This window comes from Anas platyrhynchos, chromosome 3 (assembly GCF_047663525.1).
Source record: "Anas platyrhynchos isolate ZD024472 breed Pekin duck chromosome 3, IASCAAS_PekinDuck_T2T, whole genome shotgun sequence".
Lineage (NCBI taxonomy): Eukaryota > Metazoa > Chordata > Aves > Anseriformes > Anatidae > Anas > Anas platyrhynchos.
This window is the reverse complement of record NC_092589.1, coordinates 30,935,390-30,955,282: the sequence shown is the minus strand read 5'-3', so window position 1 is coordinate 30,955,282 and position 19,893 is coordinate 30,935,390. Positions and strand designations below refer to the sequence as shown.

The following is a 19,893-nucleotide window of genomic DNA, read 5'->3' as shown; positions in this document are numbered from 1 at the left end:
AAAGACTCCAACCCACCCTTCACAGGAAGATCAGAGCACAGAGATACCTCTGCACAAGACTACCATTTCCTCCTGCAAGTACCACTAACTGTGTGCTTACTATGTATAGCCTTCGATGTCTGTTAACAAAAATATGTAAGGGGCCTGATGGACAGATATTCCTTCTGTGAATGAGTCATCCGGGTGTGATCTTCCCGTCACAAAATTTGAAAGTAATCCAAAGTGTCAGAGGCAGACCTACACAGAAAATAAAAATGATAGTTCTACAATAAGCTTGGAGAAAAAGAAATACTGTGGTTTGTATTTGGGGTTTGCTTTGTTTTTAAATAGGGAGTTAATCCCTCTGCTGTCCTGCCCCTTGCCACCTAAGGTCTCATCTTCCAGACATCACAGCAGGTGTGTTCTAGCCCACCCATAGCTTCAGGGATTAATTAGATATTCCCTGTGCCTGAAAGAGACCATAATTTCTCACTCAGTGATTACTATCTGAAAGCCTGTTTGATTATATACCTGTTTAATAGCACTGTTTCTTCAAAATTGACCCAACAAACTAACGTGTTTCCGGTGTTATCTGCAAAGCTGAAAGAAATATTTCATTTCTATGATTACTGCAGCCTTCTAGAAACCTAAAGAAAACTATGATTAAATCAATAAGTTTAAAGTTTGATCAAGTGATCCCAATTGTCAGATTTTCAAGTTTCTTGTGCTTCAGTTTTCTTCCCACAAACTCATCCCATTTCAAGAGCTACAATTTTAATCATTCAAGATTTACTTATTCTTCAAGTCCTGTTCAAAGCAGAGGGAAATGGCCAAGAGCTGTTAAACTCACTGTTGGGAGAAATCACAAGAAAGAATTCACAGAACCATGGAAGGGTTGAAGTTGAAAGGTACCTCTGGAGGTGGTTGCCCAGGACCACGTCCAGGAGGCTTTTGCATATCTCCAAGGAGGGAGGCTCTGCAGGATCTCTGAGCATCCTGTGCCTGTGCCCCATCACCTGCACAGTGAAAAAGTGTTCTGGGATGCTCCTGTGTTCCAGTTTGTGCCCATTGCCTCTTATCGTGTTACTTGACACCACACAAAGGAGCCCGGCTTTGGTCTTCTTAACAGCCTCCCTTCAGGGATTTCTTCAAGGGCACCTTGTTGTCTCACGGCCAACTTGGTGTCCACCAGAATCTTTTTTTGCAAAGCTGCTTTCCAGCTGGCTAGCCCCCAGCAAATACTGGTGCCTGGGGTTGTTCCTCCCCAGTGCAAAACTTTGCACTTCTCCCTGTTGAACTTCATGAGGTTCCTCTCAGCCCTCAGAAATTCGTTCATAAATTTACAGGGGAAAAAAAAATAAAATGAAAAAAAAAAGAAGACACAGAAAATATTTTATCATCAGCTTCAAAGATTTAACAGCTATGTGGAAAGCTTTCATTTCAAGCAATGCATTTCTGAATCCCATATTTCTGCTCCTCTTGAGCAAGTCAGCACTAATACAAAGCTAGCAGCAGCAAAGAGAGAGTGGGAAAAAAAGGGGGAATAGATGTACCCTCCAGATTAAACTGCACTGGGTAGCATCTGTGGAAACACTCCTGTAATTCATCAGATAAGCAAGAAATTCAACAGACTGCATACCTGTGTACCAGAACTGCAGTGACACATCCTATTTACACCTCATTGAAGAAAGTGAGAAAGATGCTCTGTTTCTTTTTCTTCAGCCTACACTACCCAGCTTACGAATTCCACAGTAAATAAGATATCAGCTCCTTCTGCAGAGGCTGGAGAATCAGAAGATCACAGCATTTCTGATGAAAAATTATTTGAATACTGTCACTTATTTGATTAAGCAAATAGTTGATTTATTCCACCAACTACTTCTTATGGCACTATTTAGTCACATAATTTCAAGAAGTACAAAGAATTTGAGTTACCAAGAGGTGCAGAAGTCTGAAGAAGGCTCAGTGATTGAGACAAACCTGTGTATGAAATGTGTGGCAGCCTCTTTCCTGTAGACAGTAATATCAAGAATGTGGATGGAGTTCCTTTAGCACCAGATAGGTATCTGTCAACATCAGAGCTTCACAGCAGAAAAATTGGCCAATTGAAATTTCTCTCCATCCTTCCGTGCAGTCAGATAAATCATATTATACAACACTTAACACCACCTACAGGAAACTGGCAGTAATACCTCTCAAAGTAGATAAACAATCGAATAGGGAGGACGACAACAAACCAGACATCTCTCAACCAATCTCTACAGCATCTCTAAGTACTGGGGGGTGAGAAGAATGAAAAAGTAGGTTTGCCTCAGTGTTTTCACTATCATGAAACAGAGTGATAATGATCAAAGCCAAAAGTGAGTGAAAATGTGCATTTTCCTTCCATTTTTCTGAAATAGACTATATTTCCTCACACCTATAATATTCTGGAACATTGGCTGGAAGAACTGATGCACATAAAAGCCTTCTCTATCTGCTGGAGGAGAATTGCTTCTCCTACCTTTATAATCCCACATGACTACTACAACTTCAACCTAAAATAAACTTCCTAAAGAAAAAGGGAAGCATTATGTATAACCTGGGAGAGCAATCCCCCTTCCTCAAATTGGATTCAGCATCACTGGAAGCCGGGGGGGAGCAGGCACTAATCACAAAACAGGGTCACAGGATCCCCCGGGCTGGAAGGGACCCCAGGAGACCCCTGACCCACCCTCCTTCCCAAAGCAGGGCCAGCTGGCGGGAGCACACTCAGCTGAGATGATTTCATCATCACTGAATAGCACTGCCTTTACCAATTCGGTAGCTACTGTTCCCAAAATGTAGGGAAACAGATGCCCAGCAAAAACCCTACTTATACTCTGGATTAGACTAATCAATACAACTCTAAATTGTGTGTTTATTTCCACTTCTTTTAAGGGAAACAGCAACTAAAAAGCAACAACTTGTATCTGGAGGGTGGGTAATTATGGACAGCAAGTGTCATTTCAATATAAATAGGGGAAATAAACGCAAATTACACAACACTTAACTCTTACGAATTGGCTGTTAACTGAGACAATAGTCTACAAGATGTTGTTTGGAGTATCTCATTAATAAAATTCAAAATTGTTTTCAGCAATTATGTGCAATCATTGTCATTTTATCACTGGCCAAAAATAATCCCTCACTGCATGCTTCAACATATAATTGTATCACAGATTGCCAAGAAATCATCCTGTCTGTAAGAGAGAACTGGAACTGTACCACACTGACACAGAAACACATCACACCAGTGAAAGGAAATGTTAGTCTGGAGATGACTTAATGCTAGAGAAAGCCACTAAACCTTCACTGGAAGACCAAGGACAGCATTTCACATGAACGGAGTGATGGGGCATTTCCATAACCTGATCTTAGCAGGCCTAGAAGAGCATCTTCCAGTCTTTTTACTTCAGAAGTTTATTGTAATTGGGTCGTAATCTCAAAGGGCACCTGCACCTAAAGCTAAATCTTCTGTTTTGGTTCATAACACTGAGCACTGTACATACATTTGTGAATTACTTTGGCAAACTGCTCTGCAACAGGCAAGCAAAACATTAGCTCTGCAGCAGCACGAAGGAATAACTCGCCCCAGCTGCTCAGTCCCTGTAACAGCATGGACAGGGCTTCAGTTCACGAGCAGTCAGCTCTCTTCCACCAAGTTTATTTCACCTTTACTACAACCCCACAGAGAGCAGAGAAGTTATCCAACAAGATTAAACATGGTTTTCCTGATTACTATGAAGACTATGCCATGAGTCTGTTCCCACCTGCAGCCCACAGAGCCACAGTTTAGTCTGGGACACAGCAGTCTGGGCAGAAGCCAGCAGACCAAGTCTGCTGCTGAAAATTCCCTACAGCTGCTGAATGTCCCATCTCTCCTCCTACCCTGCATCCAAACCCAATGCTTTTCCCACAGGTATCCTGGCTCTGTGTCTCACTCCACACCTTCAGGCAACCCAGAGTGTAGCCCCACCACTCCCTTCAGCCTCCCTGAAGACTCCCACAGCCTTTTCGTCCCCTCGACCATATTACACACACCCTTACATCCTACCTCCTCTTCGTCCATTGCTGTCACGGGTTTGCCTTACAGGCATAGGATTAGTGGCAGCCCAATTATGTTTCTGATTTTAATACCCTGCAATGTTAGAATCTCCTCAGCTGACACACTTCCGACCCTTTCTGTAGGGAGTTATGCCCATCTGGGTAGCAGAAATGAGCACAAACTCAAAGGAGAGCAGCCAGCTGTTCCTTCACCTCCTGCACATACAAGGGTGCACGCACACAGGCTTGCCTGCAGCATTGGCAGAGCCACTGCTACGTTTGAGGAAGCCACCTGAAACCTGGCAGAGTAAAACAATGTAGGTGACTACGCTTGGCAAATCTGATGAACTTGGAACCCAGTTTTGCTTACCTTTTTCTTTTTTCCTTTTTTTGTCTATTTGCTGTATTGTTATTCTGATACAGCTTTGGTCACCAAATTAAACAGCTGCATTTTACTTCCAGGAGAAAGTCAAAATATTTTGCTTTTAAGATAAGTATAATTTATAGACAAATAGATGCATAGAACATACTTATAATTGAATGCTAAACCCCTCAAGTTTGTAAGTGAGGTCCTAGAACAGTCTGTAAACATTGCCTGAAATTGCAACTTCTGTGTCCAGCTTTTTTATCACCAGTAAAACCTCCCAGACATCCACACAGATACAACCTCACATATGAAGGAATGTGAGTTTTTGGTCAACAGCCATTTGCTCATTTATGTGACCAGATTTTATCTCACAAAAATTTATCCATGAACATTTGCCTTTGGATTCATTTCTCCTGTCCTCAGTCAATTAATTCAAAAAAGTTAACAGAATCATTCAAGTAAAGACAAAAACATGAGCAGCGTTCACTCATTGGTCCAAGAGCACCAAGTCTTGGCTTATTGATAGACCTAGCCCCAGCACTCACTACAAATGATACTCCCATCAAAAGTCAACCAATGCATTTCCGAAGGGACGATTTCAGGCAGTGGTTGAGACTGAAATCCAAGTCAGCTGTGCTGTACTTCCCATAGGGAAGAGAGCAGACCAAAGCAGGAGCAGACAGAATAACTGCCTTACAAGGGGGATAATGACAGGTAGTTTGACAAGCACCATACTGACTCTATAAAATGTTTCACACACAGAAATTATGCAATGCAGCTAATAACGCAGCGGGGGTGGAAGGAGGCTGGAAAAGCAGAGCATTGCTCATTCATTCTGATGCCATGTTGTTCATACATTACAGAAGCGTCTGTCTGTGTTTTGACAACCTGCCAGTCCATCACTACCTCAAGCACAAGACTTGCTGTAGGCAATTTGACCCTTTTCTTCCTTTCCTACGCCCTCTTGCTTATTCTAAAGAATATAGGCTCTCCAGTAATAGTATTTGATGTTTTTAAAGGCAGGATATAGTTTAGGGTTATTTTGCATGTTGAGAAAGCCCACAGGCACACTCAGTATTTTCCCTGCAATTGCAGCTAGTTCTCAGTTACCAGGGGGAATGGCAATTACAGCTTTGTTATTCAGACATTTTTCAAACTTAGGGCTCAAATGAGAGCGGGTCCACAACTTCATTCAAAATAGACACGTTAAGCAGCTTGGGATAAGTAGATTAACTGAATGTGAACTTTGGCCTTGTTTTTTTCACTTCTACTTGCTGATACATTTTTGGTGATAAAAATAAAATTGTGCCTCCAAATTTAAGTGTTCATATGCATTTTTATCCCACAAGTAGTACCTGAACAGACAGACCAAGACACCTGTCTCTGCCGAGTCTTTCAATTAACACTCAACAGTGAGAATTAGAAATGCGATGGGAGCTACCTGAATTACAAGAGATAAAATAAGGAAGAAGTAAGGGGGAAGTCATTTAATATTTGAAAGGGGAAGAGGAGAAAGGGAGATAAGAAACGAGCTTACAGCCTTTACATTCTGTAAGAACCAGATATCCACAGTCTGTAGCCACAATCAACCTCAAGTAAAACACACCACAGAAAACTGTTAAACAAACAAACAAACAAAAAAACCACATACAGAGCCTTGCATTCTTTCCTCTCAGTCTCCTACATCTGTTTGGGCATTTGGTACGTGATTTCCTCTCTGTTTTGCTAATCTAAAGAAAAAATAGTTATACAAAAAGAAATGGAGAAGGAGGCTCTTAGAAGCATACTGCTTTAGACAGCCTGCCAATCTTGACTGTTGAGTTTTTCCTTTCTTCCCAAAATAGACATCAGCTAAACCACCAGGTTACTGCACTCTGAAATCCAACATTCACCCTGTTAACAGGAGGGTGTACGGGGCATGGCTGGGATGAGGAAAATTTTCTTTGCAGGAGCCCACAAGGAGCTATGTTTTAGATGGTTGACCAAAATGGCATTGACAACGTGCCTGTGTCCCAGCGCAGCACCAAGGCCCTCTGTTTCTCACACTGCTGCCCCAGTGAGCAGGACTGGGGTGGACAAGAGGCTGGAAGGGGACAGCTGGCATGTGCCAACCAGAGGGATGTCCCCTACCATACAACGTCATGCTCAGCAATAAAACTGCAGGGGAAGCTGCCCTGCATTAAAGCTGCCCAGGGTCTGATGGTGGCAAGTGACTGCTTTTGCACTGCTTACATTAGTTTGTTGCTGGGGGTTTTCTTTGCCTTTTTCTCTCTCTGTTTTTTCCCTTCACTTAATAAACTGTCTTTATCTCAACCCGTGAGGGCTTGTTCCTCACTTCTGCCCTTCAATTCTCTCCCCCATCCCACTGGGTGGCAGCTCTGCTGGTTCAGGAAAGGTTGGAAGTGAGGTACACGTACAATCTGATTACCTGCTCCTTTCATCAGACATCCAGAAAGTATCCGGCATTTGTTCAGTATCGCTGACACACCAGCACTTGAACTTGAAGTTTAGCTCACTGTGGAGCTTGATGGCCTGATGTAGAACTGCCTCTCAAATCAACAAACCCTTTCCAAATGCATGCCAACCCCGATAACAAATTGCTGCTTCTTTCTCCATGCCAAGTACCTTTATGAGGATTAAAGGCAGAGTTCACAGATGCTTAGAGTCCTCAAAGGTGTTAATATTTAGTCCTGTACTCAACACCTGATTAGTGATTCACAGCAAGTCAAGTCAAAGCTCTCTTCTGCTAGCCTAATTCCTTTCTACTGCTTCCCACACTACAGCAGCAATAAAGCACTTAATGCTGTTTTCAACACAGATGATGTGTTGCATCTGAAACACTCTTTTAAACAGTACAGGTAAAGGCAACTCATCCCCAATTCATGGGATCTCTCCTCCAAATTATTTTATAGCCGTATCCATCAGACTAAATTCCTCTATTATCATCCAAACAAAACTTACTTTGAAGCCGTAAGACTTTCACCAGGCATTGTTTGAACTGCAGACTAGGTGTTGAGCTCAGCACAGTGCTGAAGGCAGTCAGACAAGGCTTAATTCCACGTTTTGAAAGAAGAGGCCAACAGGTCTGACTATTAAAACCCACATTCATTTTCCTCTAGCCCCAGTGACCACGGAGAATGAAGGGCCAACACGTGTCTGCCTCTAGATGAGCTCTCCTGATTCACAAATTAAAGATTTCCTCCTGCGGTCACCGTACCATGGCTTTTTTAAAGACTGAAGAGAGTCATGCTCCCGTGAGCACATGCTACAAAATTTGGCTGAGATTTCTTGCACGGGATCATGTGAAGGTGAGGAGCAGGAGAGGGGGCTCGTGCATTAGCATCACACGACTGCCATGTACCATTTACCTTCTTGACACACCAACTCACTGAACAGACAGCATGACGCTATGCTGCCTGTGAGCACAGGGTATCCATTTGGTGTACATACGTGGATATAAACCACAGTGCTTCATGAAGGAGCCCACACCTTCCAGCAAGCCTGGAGCCAGAAAGAGCTGTGGAACTGCTACAGGAGGAGCATGCTGCACTAAGCATATATGCTCCAGGTCTTAGGTACCTCAAGCATAGGAGAGGGATGGCCAGGTAAGTGCTTGCCGACGTGTCTGGCTGATACACACTCACTCACAGCAGGAGAACCACTTACACTCAGGCACCACTACTGACCTTTGCAGACACGCTGGCACAGAACCAGCCTGCCAGTTTAAGCACTTGCAGATCAGAGGCATGGCCATATACAGAGCCTATTTACTGAAGAACAATCCCCAGAAAAAGGCGGTCACAATATGAACACAAGGGTTTCATTGCGTTGCCGCCCTGAGGTAATCTGGAAGCAGGATAACAACCTGCATTTCACTGCTTTTGATTTCTCAGTATAATAGCTTCTCCCCATCCATAGGCACAACAGAAAGCAACGAGCACAGGGCAAGGTGAAAGACCTAAGACCTAGAATTACAGACCATTTACCAAAGCTATCTCCCTTTGCCTCTGGGTAGAAACGTCCTAAAGGTTATAGTGTTATAACGATCCAGGTGGTGAATAACCCTTGCAGGGTAAAGTTTCCCTACAGTCATAAAAACAGCTGCCAAAAGGAGGGAAAAAAAAAAAAAAAAGGAGCGGAGATGTTTGAGGAAATTTTTTCCTTCCCTCCAATACCTTAGCCGTCAAAAGTTCAGGGACTTTGGCAAAAGTTTTTATCATTATAACATTTTTTTTTTCTTCTCTCATTTGCTTCTGCAATAAAAGCAGAATAAGCGGCTGTGTTTACAGTTCACAACTTAGAATTGTTTTTTATTAACATATCAAATTATTCATGGTGACTTAATTATCAAATCCATTTTAAACTATTGCAATTGTGATAAGTTAGAGTGATAATAGAGCTTAACCACAGCACATTGAATTTTTTCAACACCTTTCACCTGAAGATTTCTGCAGAAAACGTAAGTACTAAAATCTTACACGGCCCTTGTATAATGAGCTCTTTGCTTGCAGTCCTTTAGTGAAACTCAGGCATTTGTATTTGCAGAGTATTGCATGGTAGGTACGTGAAACTTGCATCTCTTCATCTCATGGCCTCAGTCTTAAAATTGTTCTACAAGTCTTGATACTTCCTCTGGAAATATAGGGAGACCTTATACCCTGGGTTTGTTAACCTCCCTTCTCTGGGACTATGTAGCTTTTAAATAAGTGTTAGAAACAAAACCTTAACCTATCAGAATAGAAAGTTACCTATACCTATGGATGACTGCAAATGTAACGTGAATATTCAGTGTTCCCATGTCACAAGCAGGAGAAAAAAAGCACTGAGAGCTACACCCTCAGACTTTCTTCTTCATTTAAAAGTTGCTGTTGTTGATTACGAGCAAAGACACATCCCTTTTGTGTACATAGTGCATGCCGTAATAGGACCTGCTTTCCACAGATATCTAGCTTTTACTGTGAGGTGCAAATAATGAGGTGCAACGGCCAACATGATGGAGTCTGAGAGGCGTGCAAAGGCATAACAAAGCAAAAGACAACTCAACCAGTGCTAATGAAGCAGGAAAGAACATGACATCGCCTACAACAAACTTTGGTAAACAATTTAAATGAGCTGTGGTTTTTGCACTCCTAACCTGCCCTATTATGAATGTGACAATCTCACACAACATACCAGAGAACATTATGCTTGGCCTCAAAAAAATGTAACAACATTGTTAAGGAGTCCATCATTTCCCTTTAATTAATGCCCTACTGTGTCTGACAGACAGCAAGCTCACACCAGCGAACTTCAGCTTTGAATGCTGCGTAGGTGTCAAATACTGATTCCTTAATGGCAAACAAATCCAAGGAGAAACATTAAGTGAACCTGATGAGCTTGAAAGCTCGGAAATGGCTGTAGATTAGAATGCACGTGGTGGAAATGTGAATATGCGTCAGAAAGAAGATACCACATCTGTCAGTTATCCCATATCAAAAAGACCATTTCAGAAGAAGGTAGGCCCAAGATGACAGCCCTGTGCAAGTGTTGTTCACTCCAGCATAAGTCAAGTCCTGGCAAGCAAAAGCTGTCTTTTGCTACGCTTTACTTCACATGTTCTGCTACTGAAGACTTCTCACTTGATCACTTTCATTCAGGACCAGAACATGGGTAAACTGCCACTAGACCAAGGAAAATACAGTTACAACCCAAACCTTCCATGGCAATAGTCAAAATGCAATTAGTGACTGCTTCTAACCTCAGAAAGCAATACGGTCTCTGCAACAGCGGGTCCTCCTAATGCCACAAAACAAAAGCAGCTACCAAACAAACAGCATGTGTGACACTCATGTAGCCTGTTGATGAGAAAACATTACTCAGTACTTAAAGATTGTAAGTAATAGCAAGTAGTAATTGTAATATAGATGCCTTTGAACCACTGCATCAGTGAAACTCAGTAGCGACTTGGTATTCAGCTAGGTCTGTACTAACTTGATGGCAGCACAAACACAATGTTAACTCCCAGTATATGGTGACCTATTATAGCACACTAAAAGATACTAATAACTCAGTCTAAAAAGATAAATAATGATGCACCAGCCCTTGACAGACTGCAATAGACTGTGATTTCATTACTTTTTTTCCCCCCACAATTCTTGACTCTTCTTTAGTGCAAAAGGATCCGAACTCAGAGCATCAGGAAACACCCGTAGGTCCGAAAAACCTGCTTCCACACCCCATAAGTGGCTCATCGCGTAGACCTGTTTGATTATCATTTCTCATAAAGGACTGAACTCCTGTATCACTAGATCGAGTTAAACAGTAGAGGTTTAAGAGAAAGCAGTCGCTGTTCTTTTTTCAAAGTACTTACAACGAAGCGTGGCCCCATCCCTCCCCCTCCGCATGCCTCTGATACTTCTTGCTAGGGGTGCAGGCAATATCAGAGTGCTGAAAGATTATAAACAGATTCAGACTGTGCCACAGACCAGTCCGCTGGAATTAATAATGTTTCTCTGCAAGGTACATAATTTGCAAGAGGCTGGATGGTTTAGGAGACAGGCAAGTCTGCAGAGAGTTTTCCACACCTCTTATAAAAAGCAACAGAGACATTTTCAAGTGTTTTAAGTAACATACAAAGAAATGCTGTTTCTAGCATACACAGAAAACCCAGTCATTAGTTGTGTTTATTAGTTATTCTTCAAATGGTTTGAAGTTCAAACCTGGATTAACTCCCATTATTGTAATTAGGTACTAGAGAACAGCTCTGCTGAAAATGGTATGTGTAGGTAAGCAATGGCCTGTTGCTTTAAGGTTCACGTAATTTTAAGTGTTTAGAATTGTCATCAAAACCAATTGTTTCCAGGTGGAGAAAAAAATAGCATTCAGTGGTCCTTCACTGCACGTTTATTTACAGAGCTCATTCTGCAGTCAGGTAGACAACACAGAAACACTAGCAACCTTACTCGGTTTCTGTTTTACCCATGTAAAAAATGGCATGAAACAAGTGCTATTAACGCAAAAACAGCACCATGTATGTTAAACTTCTGTATTTTAAATACGGCTTCATAAGAGTCTTTCCACTTCATAGCGGAGAATCCCTTATGCTCCACAACATCCAACCCTCAATTAAAAAATACATGGGAAAATGAGTTATGTAGGTAGCTTACTACACCAATGAGTAATTGAATACATACACTTATTCCTGCAATGTCTCTGGAAATAAAAATATCAAATCACTTATGCTTAGAGGGGAAACATCTCTAACTCCCATTCACATCTCCTCCATCACTAAAGCAGCGTGGACATGGCACACGCCCCACTAGCATCAGGGGACGGTCCCATCCCATCAGGCCCACACTAACATCTCAGCCCTCCAAAGACATGCCGAGATGTGTCGCATGGCAACATTCCAGTGAAGTCCATCAAACTACTTATAGTTCTCTAGCTTATATTACGAGATTTTACTGTATAGCTGAGGAAGGAATGAAAGAAGTGATTTAATTGCAAGAGTTCATAATCGAATCCTCCATGGTATTGTTAGCTTTTTTTCTTCGTCATGCTGCCATTTGCTACCCACAATTTTCTCTTCTCCCTGGCCCCAACAAATGATTTTCATATCCCAAAAAAAGATCTTGCCATTCTTTTTCTAGACACTCATTACGCTTTATTCCCAAGCAGTTTCTTCTTGACATAAAATTCTGAAGGAATTAACTGTATTTCTCACTATTGTACAGAAACTTCCAGCAGCCAGTAAAATATCAAGTGGCATGGGAAGATTTCCACAGAAGTACAAAAATTAGTCTGATGCTCAAAATGCGTTTCACTTTGAAGATGCTGAGGACTTCTCTACACTTCAGATGCTCTGCAGGATCCTTTTATGCAGAAGTGACAGAAGCCAGCAATAGCATTTCTTACTTAAGTTTAGTTAATAATATTTAACTAAAATGTATTGCACAGCTCAAGATGATGTTTTTGTACTTATAGAGAACTCTCAACTGGTTTGTAGGTTCTCTCATATTCTTGTGGCATACAAGAATACTGTTTGTCATACAATTACAGGGTAGGGTGTAGAAAACAGTCTTGTTTCTTGGTCACAAAGACATGCTGTTTAAGCCCCTTTTCTGAAGTTATTCAAAGGAATTTCCTTTTAATCTCATGGAGCAGGGACCATGACACAAATTTAGGTTAATGAATTTTTGTTATTGAAATTAATAAAAAGAAATTGTTAATGAACCAAAGTAATTCCTGCTATACAAAAGTACAATTTCCTTTATTTGCTCTGCCTTGCACAGAATTGTTAGCTCCCAGAAGCAGGACTACTGCACCGCCCAGAAGGCAGCTGGTCCTCATGGACAACCTGTCCTGCGGAACAAACCCTTTAGTAGAGATGGGGAGGTAGAAAAGTTTTAAAATGTGAACGGAGAGCTGTAGACATCTCAGTGTTCTTCTCTTGGTACACTATCTCTTTTTTATTAAAAAATATCAACTTGTTTATGAGCATCATTCAGAAACTGAGATTAAACAAAGAGATGATAGAGCACGAAGCTACAGCAGTCACTGCAAAGGGACCCCTCTAACCATCTCCGCCTCAAACTCAGAGCAAAGCAAAACGCTAAACACAGAGAGATACTGCTATCATAGAGGGGGCAATACGGAGCAGGGCATAGGGCACTTATAAAGAACACTAGTCCAATTAGGGAAGTTTGAGTGTCAGGCTGTTGAATTCCCTATCATTTCCTGGCACCACTGCCTTTAATTAGGCCTTGGATTGATTACTGCCTTTGTACTCCACTGACCCACCAGTGACTCTGACAGGGGTTGTATTTTCCCCTGCTACAATTAGAAGGCAAAGCTCTGAGTGTCAGCAAGCATTACACAGGCAAGCAGCCGGCTTAAAACTATTGAGCTTTGAGAGACAAGATGTGTTTGTGACATGAACATACACACTCCTTCTTTTAAAGAATATAGTAGGCTAGAGTCAGTCCTGACCCAACAGAAAGTTAAATTTGAGGTCCATTTAAGCTTGCCATGGTGTTGGTGGGCTGTATATGCAAAGAAAAACACGGAGCAGGACCAGCACAACTGGCAATACAGAGTTTACTTGGTCCTTCTGTAATCCAACAGGGTGAAGAAGGTAAGAGAATGAAAAGAACACTTTCAGACTGCTGCCTGAGCATTTGATTTGTAAATAGCAACAACTAGACTGGCGAAAATCATTGTGTATGCAGTTATATAGAATGTAGAGCTTCATGGCCGTCTAGAGCTCTATGGACATCCACAGAGCTAAAGAAGAAGAAATGCAAGAATAGATTAATGAAAGTAAGATTTGAAAGAGGGTAACACATGGTAAATCTATTTCCACATTTGTTGTTTATGCTTCATGTTTTGGTAGCACTTCAGAGGCAACAGCTAAAATTTTTTTTAATTTAACAAATAAAGAAAAAAAATGCCATGTTCTGTATGAAGCCAGAGAGCTTTTTCCCAAATGAGAACATACAGTCTCAGTAGGGAAGGAAAGTAATCAGGGTAAAGGAACAAAGCTAAAAACACATAGGTAGCACAGTTAGTTTAAGGCCATATGGTTTGTTTGTGCTACTGCAAGAAAGAATTCCAACTTCCATATATTCAGTTAGCAACCATTCACCGTGTCACATTGCTTCTTGTCATTATAAAAGGTCCTGGGAATCAAACTATCAGGATTCTTGAGACTATGAGAAGTCCTTTCACTCCTCCGTGCCTTTGATCTCTAGTCGTGTATTTATTTCAGCCTTTCATCTGCCTTGGAGATAATTCACTCAAATAATTCACAAGTATCAATGAATTTCTGAAACAGTTCTAGTAATAATATACAGCAGTTCTAAGTCCAGATACAAAAAAATTGCTAATGCATTTTGACTAATTAAACTGTGAACATGAGACAGTTCCTAGTAAGTATGACTTCACTGGTACAAGTAGACACACACCTCAGAGAACATTGAATTGATGGCAGCGAAAAAGTTTGTGTTTTTTTTTTTTGTTTCTTTGTTTGCTGGTTGGCTTTTAAATGCATGTACTTCCCTCTCCCTATGCCTTTCTTCTTCTCATCACTTACACTTTGCAAATCCCCACAGTACAGCACAGCAGCCACCTACGCAGCCAGAAGAGCATCAGTCATTTCTGCCAACAAACCTAGGTCACCAGCCTCTAAAGGATTCAGCCAGGTAGAGAACTGGCATACAGCACCCATGCTCCTCTGCCACAGCAGCGCTGGATCGCTGCAGGCACACCCACCTCCTCTCAGCAGGGGAAAGCCATTGTCAAGGCTCACTTCTACCTTGCCAAACCATAGTTAATATTTTAGCCCAGGACGGTTGCAATTAAGTGAGCTTGCAAAGCTTTCTGGGTGACACAAGAGACAGAGCAATGTTTGCTCATTGGATTCCCTGAACTTGTTGAATTACCTCTGCAGGTAGAAGCAGTCCTATATTTTTTATTAAACCCTAAAGTACAAACAGTAGTCACAGCCAGGGACTTGTAATTAGTTCTCTTTTCTACCACCAGAGACTATGGAAAAGAAAATAAATTAACAGCACAAGCCACAAAGAGACAGAAATGCTGCTTCTCTTCCTATCTACCCCCTGCATCAGTAGATGCTATGAACTTCTGTAGAGCAATCTTGGCCTACAGAAACACCCTGGTTTGTGGCTACTGGGGAGCTATAATAAAACTGACTCTTCCAGCACAGTAAAGTGCCCAGGATATAATTTTGAGAAGTGCAGTGGTATCCCACAGTAAACTCAACCCAGGGAAAAAGTGGTATTAGCAGGATGTTTTACTTTGTGGCTAATAGGTTGCTTTTTTCAGCAACTCCTCCATAATTAAATTGCAGATGAGTTAAATCTCATTCTGGTTTAAGAAGAATCCTCTTTCATATTCCTCTAGTCCTCTTTCACAAGACAGGTCCATCCATACATTGATGGACATACACTGATGGACCACTGATACTCTCCAATTAATCTGGATCTTGCAGATCTGAACACCACAGATCTTTCTGTGACTACAGATTAATATCTGACACTGAATATTGTGTTATAATTGCAAGAACACAGTCAAATACAAGTTCACTCTGTTGCAACACAGATGCAGTTTGATCCATCAAGTGGATATTCCTCTTTGCTCACAGGCACAGTAAAGGGGGAGTGAAGGAGGACACTGAATGTATAAGCTCTTATAGGAGCTTAGCAGCTCACTGCTCACGGTGACCAGAAGAACAGAGTCAGCAAGAACCCCATGCACTTGGTGTCACAGTCCCTTACAAAGTCAGAGAACACTGCAGCAGACTTTTGTCACTCAGGAAAAGCAGCTTAAAGTGGAAGGTCTCCATGTTGTACAGCTGCAGAAACAAAATCCATATTTTACCAGCTGTTAAGGAGGCAACAGGACAGCCCAGCACAAATATCTCACAAACAGCAGGGTGAAATCACATCTTTTCATAGTCTACGTAGGGGGGAAACATAGATGTGTAAGATGCATTTGTTTTTTTCAAGCAGCTTTCCCCTTCTTCTAAGTCTTCTTCGATTACCCCTTCTTATAAGTCTTCTTTGATTAGATGATATTTAAGCCGCTGTTTATCACTGCAAGTGGTCACTCCTGGCCACACATAGGTAGATGAAACACTATATTTAGACTTAGTACTATCAATATAATACTTGCCTGTCTTCTTGCATTGCCAAACTAAATTCACAGGCTTTCACAACAGCTCTAAAAGTAGGCATTCTGTTAATCGGATTGGCATCTCTGTCTATTTTTCTATCACCTACCAAAAAAATGTGGAAAATGCTGACAGAAGTGTAAATAACTAAGACTGAGGTATTTGAAATGTACTCATAATTAGAGGGGGGAAAATAAAGCAGGCATTTTTGATGCAGTCAAACTGCTGGGAAAAATTCCTTTGCCTGTAGCTATGTGTTGTCATAGTGTTTACAAGTATTCTGATGTCAGATGAGCAGTGCATGTCTTAATCACTCAGCCGGGTGTAGATATTTGGCTATAGGAAATGCAATTACCTCCAGACTGAAAGAGAACAAAAGGTGAGACAAGGTCAGATTTATTGAGTAACGCTGCATGCATTGATCCCCCTTTTGCTAGTACCAGGGACCTGGGGGTGGCAGAGGGGTTGCAGGGTTACCTGCCTAAGCAGCTCACCACAAGGTCAGACAGGTAAGTGCTGGTAGAAACATCCACACGGGCGTACAGGCCTGCAGAAGCAGAGCAACAAGGGGCAAGAGAGGTTGCATGATCTCTAATTTTGAAGATGCTCATAATTTGACTGCACCAGCCCCACGAGCAAGCTGATCTAACACCAAAGCCCACCCTGCTTTGAAGAAGTGACTAGACTAGATATCTTCCAGGGTTCCCTTCCAACCACAATCTTCTGCCACCTTTGCTGGCAGCACTTCAGCCCAGAGGAGCTGCCCTGGTGCTCGACACCCTTCCCACTCCACAAAACTGGTTCAGGGAGTTCGGCTGGAATTTCCCCTGTGCTGATGTTCAGTAAGAGAATTATTAAAAGGGGCAATAAGGGTACAAAAACAAGTTGCAGCTCTACCAGCACCGTGTATGTAGGCAGACCTGCTTCTCTCTCATGCAGCCCATTCAGTAGGCTGCTGCTAGCTCAATAAAGGTTTAATTGGGCCGTGTAGCCCAATTCAGATGGTTTGTTCGCATTGTCACCTAGCCTTTGCAGCTTGCTAGAAGTTGTAAGGAATTTACAGCAACTCTGAAGAAAAAAAAATAAGAAAAAAAAAACACACAAAAGCAATGGATTTTGGAATATTTTAACCAACCTGAAAACTGACGAGATCCTCCATAATAATTTGCTTTGCACGTTAAGCAATACTTTTTCTTCATTTCAGTCTTGAAGTCCAATTCATTGTTTTAACAGCTCCTGTAGACCCTGGCTGCCAGGCAACACAGCAAGCTGTTTTCTTGGGGTTAGAGTTAATTGCTATAATCACAGAGCCAGCGGCAATCCTATGCAGGTGAGCCATTAGTTAGGGGAAATAAAATTAGCAAAAGCAAGAACAGAAGATGGAATAGAAAGGTTAAAACAGCATAAATGTTTTTTGTTTTAAAGTGTAGGGGTACATGGAGGTGTTTGTTGGTAACAGGAAGGGAAACAGCAGTATGCAATCAAAGCACAGGGCTGTAGCCAATTAGCAGCTCCATGTTTTGGGTGATCAACAAGCCTCAGACTGCCTGACAGGATCCTTCAACACACAATGAAGAAGGGAAGCACAAACTGCATTACTGCTTCACCCAACACCGGAACACCAACAAATACATTTTGCCTTTAAACACACTACAGTTTTACTGGAGTCACTACAGTTTCCAGAATTAAAAACTAAGATTGAATCTGGTGTGGGATGGACAGTTTACAATTAACACAATGATCTCCCAGTTAATCATACACGTACTGCAATATGTCGCCAGTGGATTTTCTACCTTAATTCCCATGCTGGTCTCCAGCTCACTCACAGCATGCTGCTGGAAGCCTGACACAAGAACAGTATTATAACAGAGCACACAGGTTATCACAGATGGTTCAAATTAAAGGCAGCATTATAAGCCATTCCACAAAGAGGCTGCACATCCAGTGCTGCTCGTGGTGGGAAGTGTCTCCAAACATGCCTGCCTCGAGACACTCTGCAGAGCATGCTGCATAGCTGATGCCCAGTCTCAGGACTCACTTTCCTTCTCCTGGCTTGCATCCAGGAACGAGAGCTGCAAGACTGGATTCTCAAGGCATCAGCCAAGCAAAACAAGCGCACGTACCTGTGAGCCAGCCGCCCAGCAACAGCGGGGTCAGCTTCATAGGAAATTACTCCTCTGCTTTAGGTCTGCTTCCTAACAGACTGGTAACGAGGCAATGCCAGGGTGGATACACAAATGTGAGGCAGCAGCTCTAACTTCCACTCTGGGCAAAGGCAGCTGCAAGCCCCCCTTCCCTCATCCCTTGCACTTACAGAAAGAAGATGCTGTTCTGTGACACCTTGCTTTCAGTAGAGACTCTGACCCTGCTAACTGCTGATCTCAGCTGAAGCCACTGACTTGCATGGCACCATCCTCTGAGTCCCTTTGAGACAGCAGCTGGAGCACTCCTCTTAGAAGAGAAGTTGCCATTGAGATCTGACAAAGGAGGGGTATGGGTTAATGCCTCCTTCTTATGAAGGAGTCCTGCAAATCCTGTTTGCAACAGCTACTCCTCCCCAGCCATTTGTTTTGTGTTAGACACTCATTCTACAAGGGAATGATTGCTGTAAGAATTACAGCAAGGCTGAGGTGAAGTGCAGAAACCTAGTTAGTTACTCAGATCTGGCAGGAATTTGACACTGCATGCACATTCAGTAACAGAAGACCCTCTGCTGACTGCAGGGCTATTCAACAGTTTTATGAGGCCTAGCAATGTGCAGTGGACTCTGGTAGGCACCAGAAGAAACAAGAAAATAAACAGTAGCTGAGAGACTTTGTAGATTTTGTTAGAGTTGCTCAAAAAATAGAGGCTGTTACAGCAGCAGCATGCACTCAAAATTAGAGAACTGTGAACGATGAAAAACACTGATGTTATATATAAGAAGTTACAATTAATATAACAGCCATCAGGAAAGCAGGACATTAAGTGATTTACCCACAATGACAAATATTTTTTGCTCTTAGCATGATGCATCTGAAGAATGACACTTCCTCAGAAGGAATTCATCCCCAAGTTAACACACTATAGAAACGCAGTAAAGCATTAGCCTGGTTTCTCATTCACCTGGTAAAACTGTAGTGTAGCTTTGGGTATGCTTTCTGCCTGCTCTTCTCAGGGTCTCAGCCTAAGGCTCACAAAGATTACAGACAGGACCTAAACAAATGTTTGGAATACATTTGGAATACAGTGATGCTTATGTTTGGATCAGGAAATGTGGAGATGTTTTACTTGGCTTACCCAGACTCAGGACAAAAGGTGTTAAAACAATACAATCCTCAGTCAGAAGAAATGGAAAATCTGTATTTCTGCAGTTTAAACCTTATAAATAACATTAATAAAGAATGGCTAGGGACAGGTAACAGAGGAGGAATCCTCTGAGATATGAGGCAGTACAAGTTACATATGAAGTCTATGCGTTCAAGACAAACTTTTCAAGAAGTAGGGAAATGAAATCATAAACATTTACTTCTCCACTAGAGGAAAACACTGAACAATCTGTTCCAATTAACGGCCTAACTAATGAAACGACAAAGGCCCCCATTCTGTTCTTTCAGATAGAGTTTAATAGCATTTATATGTTGTCAAGCCTTGCATCATCCATTTGATCTCTGAAAAGGCAGAGAGGCAGACAGAATACAAAACAAACATTAACAAATACCACATGAATACAGACTACTTAACAGCATGCCATTCACAACAGCAGACAGCCAAGGACAATTAAATTATTCATAGATATGAACTGTCCAAGGTAGAAGGAAAAAAGGAAGAAAAT

At 41.9% G+C, this 19,893-nt stretch overlaps 1 protein-coding gene across 2 annotated transcripts in view; it reads right to left on the bottom strand.

Moving 5' to 3' along the window:
* The window catches only part of KIF26B (kinesin family member 26B), a 290,536-nt gene that overhangs the window by 254,735 nt on the left and 15,908 nt on the right, over positions 1–19,893 (bottom strand). Inside the window, exon 1 of one of the 2 annotated variants that reach the window (XM_027453856.3) lies at positions 2,561–2,673. The exons of the other annotated variant lie outside the window; for it this stretch is intronic. The gene's annotated coding sequence lies outside the window, so the exon portion shown is untranslated. Of the gene's footprint in view, positions 1–2,560; positions 2,674–19,893 lie in introns of those variants that run through there. 2 annotated transcript variants of the gene reach the window in all.